Source organism: Nannospalax galili, unplaced genomic scaffold (assembly GCF_000622305.1).
Source record: "Nannospalax galili isolate Female #2095 unplaced genomic scaffold, S.galili_v1.0 scaffold38, whole genome shotgun sequence".
Lineage (NCBI taxonomy): Eukaryota > Metazoa > Chordata > Mammalia > Rodentia > Spalacidae > Nannospalax > Nannospalax galili.
This window is the reverse complement of record NW_008342636.1, coordinates 1815148-1821970: the sequence shown is the minus strand read 5'-3', so window position 1 is coordinate 1821970 and position 6823 is coordinate 1815148.

Here is a 6823-nt window from a genome sequence, read left to right as displayed (position 1 = left end):
CTGTTAATATTTAAAGTTATTAATGAAAGATGACTATTGAATCCTGTCATTTTTATTTCTGTTTACATTCTTTATATAGCTGTACTTTTCTACAGTTATACCCTCATTGAATTTTTTTCCACAACCCCTTGGGTATAGTCATTCCATTCTTCAGCTCTTTGTATTACTTCCAGAACTCTCTGAAGGGCTGATTTTGTGGACATGAATTCCTTCAGCCTATTTATGTCGTGGAAGATTTTTCTTTCCCCTTCAACTATAACCGACATTTTGGCTGGTATAGTAATCTGAGTTGGCATCTGTGGTCATTTAAAATTGGGAATACTTTGGTCCAGGATCTTTTGGCTTTCATAGTTTGCACTGAAAAGTCAGTTGTAATCCTAATGGGTTTTCCTTCATATGTGCTTCTTGTTTCTCTTTTGCAGCTTTCAGTATTGTCTCTGTGTTTTGTGCATGTAGTGTTTTTACTATGATGTGCCATGGAGAGTTTCTTTTCTGGTCCTGTCTGTTTGGCATTCTATATGCTTCTTGTATTAGTATGGGCATGTCTTTCTTTAATTTTGGGAAATTTTCTTCCACGATTCTGTTGAAGATCTGGTCCATGCCATTATCTTGGGATTCTTCTCCTTCCTGTATGCCTATGATTCATAAGTTTGGTCTTTTTATGGTGTCACATAATTCCTGTGTATTCCATTCTTGTGATTTCTTAAAATTCTCGTAATATTTGCTTGAGTGGTTTAGTTCATCCACTTTATCTTCCAGTCTTGATACTGTTTTCCATTTCGTTCATCTTATCGGTGAGGCTTTCTCCTATCATTTCTAATAGGCTTACTGAGTGTTTCACTTCCTTCTTCATTTCAGCCTGAGTATTCTTCAATATTTCTAACTCTTTTCTGAATTCATTCAGAAGTTTATCCCTATCTTTTTTCAGTTCTTTGATTTCTTTGTCTGTGTTTTCTTTAAATTCACTGAATTCTTTTATCATGTTTATAATTGTTCTTTTGAGTTCCATGTCCTGCATTATCTCTAGTGGGTTTTCACTGTACTCCTCTAGAGGACCATTGGTATTTGGTGGGGATATGTTATTTTGGTTTTTCATGTTATTATTTTTTCTCTGTGATTTTGACATGTAGATTTCTTTTGTAGTTTCTGATTCTTGTGTGAGACTTCAGCCTTCAATTTTAGGTCTGTTTCTTTTTGTGAACCTTATGTGTCTTTGTGGTTTATTTTTTGGGCATGAAAAGCTTGTTCCTCTAAGCTTCTGGTTCTCTCTTTTGATTTTATATTGGAATGTCCAGATTACTTTTGTCTTCAGGATTCCCCACAGAGGCCCAAGTCAGATGAGGATCAGATGCTCTCAGGCTTTCTCCTAAGGTCTGGATCCCTGCAGAAAGGATTTTGGCCTCAGGATTTTGGGGTTGGACTGGCTTAGGAGCCATGCCCAGGAAAGATGCTGGTCTAGGGCAGCTGGTGGCTGTGCCACCCAGAGATGGATAGGCAGATGGGGGTGGGAATTGGCCCCAAGACTCCTGGGGACTGTACTGAGGAGCTGCGTTGGTCTGGATGCAAAGAATCAAGAAGAGAAAAGCTCAGCCCTGGCATCCAGGAAAGAGGCTGGCGGGTCGTGGGTGGTGAAGGCCCAGGGGAGCAGAGGGAGGTGAGGATGGTCCCAGACCCAGAAGCAGTGCTCCTCCTCAGGACCAGAGAAGGCACTGTGTTGGTCTAGATGAAGAGGATCAGGAAGCAGTAGTGGTTCCTCAGGTGTCTGGGGTCCCAGGACAAGGGATAGGACAGAACCCAAGCTAGGAAGAGAGACCTGTGGGAGAGATGGGAGGGTGACTGAGGTTTGGGTAGTCAAGGCGTGGAGGGCACACGGACTTACCAGGAGAAGAAGCCTGCGGTTTGGAGAGAGGCCTGTGGGTCCTGCACGCCCAGGGAAGCAGAGGGAGGTGAGGGCGGAAGCAGTGCTCCTGGGGAACCAGAGAAGGCCTGAGTTGGTCTGGATGAAAAGGATCAGGAAGCAGCATTGGTTCCCCAGGTGTCTGGGGCCCCAAGAGAAGGAATGGGACAGGACCCAAGCTAGGAGGAGAGACCAGCAGATGGGAGGGTGAATGAGACTGTGTGAGTCAAGGCATGGAGGGTGCAATGGACTTACCCCAGAGAGGGGCCTGGGGGTAGGAGAGAGGCCTACAGGTCCTGCAGGCCCAGGGAAGCAGAGGGAGGTGAGGGCCAGGCCAGGCCCAGAAGCAGTGCTCCTGGGGAACCAGAGAAGGCACTGAGTTGGTCTGGATGAAAAGGATCAGGAAGCAGTGTTGGTTCCCCAGGTGTCTGGGGCCCCAAGAGAAGGAATGGGACAGGACCCATACTAGGAGGAGAGACCAGCAGATTGGAGGATGAATGAGGCTGGGGGAGTCAAGGCAGGGAGGGCTCACCCAGAGAGGGGCCTGCGGGTGGGAGAGAGGCCTACGGGTCCTGCAGGCCCAGGGCAGCAGAGGGGGAGACCACTTTTTACACCGTATTTGTACATCAACATAAAGCGGCTCCAAAACTGAAGACAAAGTACTACTCATGTGAGCTGGAACATAAAGAGCTGGGAAAACTGAAGAAACGTATATTTTAAAATGAAATGGAGATCTTTTTTAAAGGCTGAAAACTCATTCAGTTTTATGTCTTACAGGGTTTATACTGAGTTCAATATTGTATAACAGTATTAATTCAAGTATGAACCTAAAACATTTACAGCCACTTTTGAAAGAGATGTATCTTTGCTCTGGAAATTGTTATTGAGTATGTTAAAGCTGTAATGAAATGCTTCTTCTAAAAAAGAAAAAAAAATATTTTAAAAATCCAACAAAGACAAGATATCCTTCCCACTCCCCAAAACACCACTACACAAGCCCAGATGCCTAGGTCTCATAGAAAAAACATGAACACCATGAATAATCAAAACAATGTGTCACCTCCTGAAATTAGCACCCCCACAGTAATGTTTCCTAAGAATGGCAACATAACCGATGAAGAAGACAGTGGTTTCAAAATAGCAATTATAAATATGCTCAAGGAACTCAAAGAAGATATGAACAAGACTGAATGAAAACCATGAAACAAACATTTGAATGAAATAAAACAATTCAAAACATGAAATTAGGATTTGAAAAAACAATCTCTGAATAAAAGCCAAACAGAAATAAAACTTGAAACAAAAAGCTCAGGAACTCAAATAAAGATTGCAGAAGGAAGGAACAAAAAGGAAGTGGAGGAAACAGAACATTTAAGATGACGAGGACAAGGTTAGGAAAATGGATTGTTCAACCAAAGAAAACGTGAGATCTTAAACAACCCGGGAACAGAATATGCAAGATCTCGGGGACACTGTAAAGAGACCAGCTCTACAAATCATAGGCATAGAAGAAAAAGAAATCGGTCAAAGGCACAGAAAATATTTTTAGTAAAATCATGGAAGAAAACTTCCCAAATCTAGGGAAAGCAATACCCATCAAAGTACAAGAGGCATACAGAACACCAAGTAGGCAGTACCAGGAAAGAAACTTTCTACTAGTATAATAGTCAAAACACTAAAAGTACAGAACAAAGATGGTAAGCATGTATTAAGGTACTGGGTTTGGAGAATAATTCGTTCAGCTATAGATAATTAATAAAAGTTTTGGTGCCAGGAGTAGGGCTCTGCCAAACAAGTATCTAAAATATGAGAATGGCATTGGAAAAAGGCATCTGCAATGCTACAAAGAAAGCTAAATTAGGGGTAGGGAGGTGGCTCAGTGGGGAGGTGCACTTGATCTATAAACATGAGGACCTAAAGACTGAGTTTGAAATCAGCACTCACATAAGAAACTTGGTATGACTACACATGCATTGGGGGTAGAGAGAGGTGGATCCAAGAGCTTGCTGACCAGCCAGTCTAGCTGAAAAGACACGGTTCTGGTTCATTGAGAGACCCTGTCTCAAGGCAGTAAGACAGAGAGAAACAGAGGAAGATACTCAATATCTTGTTCTGGATTCTGCATATGTGTGCATGGGTGATCACATGTATTGTACCACATACAGAACACACACAGCATACCAAACACAAATACACACACACACACACACACACACACACACACACACACACACACACACACCAACTAAATTGTCTGGAACAGACTGTTCATCAAAGAAATGTGAGTGTCCTCAGTGAGAGTCAACAACAAGGGAGATCCTTGTTATGGAACAGTGAAAAGATTAATGTCACTACAGTTACATGTAAAGGAAAATATTTACCTAATAACAGTGATCTTACCTTTAAAACAAAAGACCAAGCTAAGTGCTATGAATGCTGTCTGGCTTCTTCCTACTGCATATAGTACAATTTGAGAGAGATAAATTGAGAGAAAGACTATAAGCAATAAAGAGCTGTTAAATGGTTTTGAAAATTCTCAGCCACCCCAGATAGCAAAATATTCTAGAGAAATGAGCATTGTCACCATAATATGATGTAGAGATAAAACATGGCCTGGAGAAAAACATCGAGGGTGTACGACAATCATTTAAGGCCTCAAAAAGATCAATCAGATTGATACTCAGTCACATAAGGAGATTAAGGTTGTATTTCACAGATATGACCCCCTCAACCAAGCAACACGGCTTACAGCAAGCTCAGGAGCATAGTCATTTGACTACCTCAGCAGAGACTTGGAGTACAGAGGAGCTTTTCTGATAGGTATTTGTAGTTACAAGTTTGTTTTCTTTTAGTGAAGTAAGGCTCAATATAACCTACAGAGTTTTTGAGAAAACTATTTTAGGAGTTACATTTCCAGTACAATTAAATAGGGCAAAGAAATTCCCCCCAGTTCTACTATCAGAACCAGATAAGACAGCAAGTCATAGGTTATTTCTGGACTTAAAAGTTAATAAAGAGGGGCTGGGGAGATGGCTCAGTGGTGAAGAACACTGGCTGTTCTTGCAGAAGACCTGGGTTTGAATCTCAGCACCCATATGGCAGCTAACAACTGTCTGTAATTCCAGTTCCAGGGGATTGGATAGCCTCTTCTGTCTCCCTGTCCTCCACCCCATGACATGTGTGCACTTACCTATATGCAGGCAATACACACATACACATAAAATAAAAATAAATAAAATATTCTTTTTAAAAAGTTAATAAATAAATTTACATTAGTCTTATGGGTTTTTTTCCTTGGAATTGCTACAAACTAGTGACCCTTTCTGTGTACCATTCCTCTCTTCTTTGAACAGGAGTGTCTAAGCTGGTCATCTGGCGAGTGTTCATCTTTGTGTTTGTGTGTTGGGGCAGGTAACTTGTCTCTGTAGTGTTACATATGTACAGATGGAAAAGCACACTCAAGGAACTACATGGAGGAGCTTCCCCCACATATGTGCTTTATTTGAAAGCTGATCCTCTGAGATTTGAAATGGTGCTATGATGAGATGAGACCTCTAAAGACCTCAGTAAGAAGTGAGAATATTTTATATGTTTGACTGGGAGACACAGGGGAGACTGTGCTAAACAACTTCTAAGATGATTCTCAATGGCCAATCCCTTCCCTCTGTTGTTTGTGATTCTTTCCTTTTGAATTGTGCTTGGAACCCAGTTAATAATAAATACATCGTGGCCAAAGCAACAGCATGTCACTTCTCTGACTGCATTGTAAAAGTCTATTATCCCAGCATACCTTGTTTTTCTGCTACGTTCTCCTTTCCTCTAGGACTCTTGCTTTGCTGAAATAAGCAGCCATGCTGTGAGGTACTCAGTGGATATGTCCACATAACAAGGAGCCAAGGGAAATCTCTGGCTGGAAGCCTATGAGGGTTACTCTAGCAGCCTGGAAAGAAATGAGTTTATGAGAGAGCTAGGATGATATTCTCACCAATCATGACTTGAGATGATTGTAGCTCTCTCAAGATGCTGAAGTGGAGAACTTTCACCTAGAATTACTGTGAGATAATAAAATGTGTACTGTATTTAGCCTGCTAAGTCTTGGGGAGAACTTGCAATCAATGATAAACATATTTGTGTTGGGACAAGCTCTGCTCAGACTGGCTGCCCAGGAACACCCCTTCTTTGCATCCCCAGGTGAACACTAGCTCCTACATATTTCGAAGTCCATATTTCTTGACTTGGAGCTCATTTTCTTTGAATTCTTTTCCTCAGAAAGAAAAACTCTCTATGTCCTTGAGAAGCATAATCTCCTGCTATAAGGATGCCAATATGCAGTTGCCTGCCCTTGCTTACTTAGGTCTTAAGTCTATAACTGTTCACAGATAGACACTCTCCCATGGCTTTCAGTCCTTGTATTTTTATTATCATATATTCATTTTTCTAATTATAAAAATAAGAAATATATGTCAATTGGTGATAATAATTGCATATTTGATAGTTTCAATAATATGTTTTATTCAACAAATGCTCAGTCTGTGTCAAAACTATACTACGAACTTTATACAAATTACATTATAGAAAAGTTAGAGTATTTATTACCGATTTTACCTGCATTTGGTTTCCAATTTACACATGAGAGAGGACATTGAATCTTAGGGGTGCATGCAACTTGCTTATGACAACAAGTATCATGACAACTGGAAATAGAGCTAGGGTATTAATTTGAATCTAATAATCCATTCCAAAAATGTCACCCACATACTGAAAAGTTCAATTCCATCAGCACCACAAGTCCTACATCAGGAATAATGCCTTTTAACATTTTTTACCTATTTGGCTTATTTGGCTTATTTTCTTAATTCTCTTTTCTTTTTAAAAATTTATGAGTGTATTGCCTGCATGTGTGTAAGTGCACCCGTGTCATGCAAT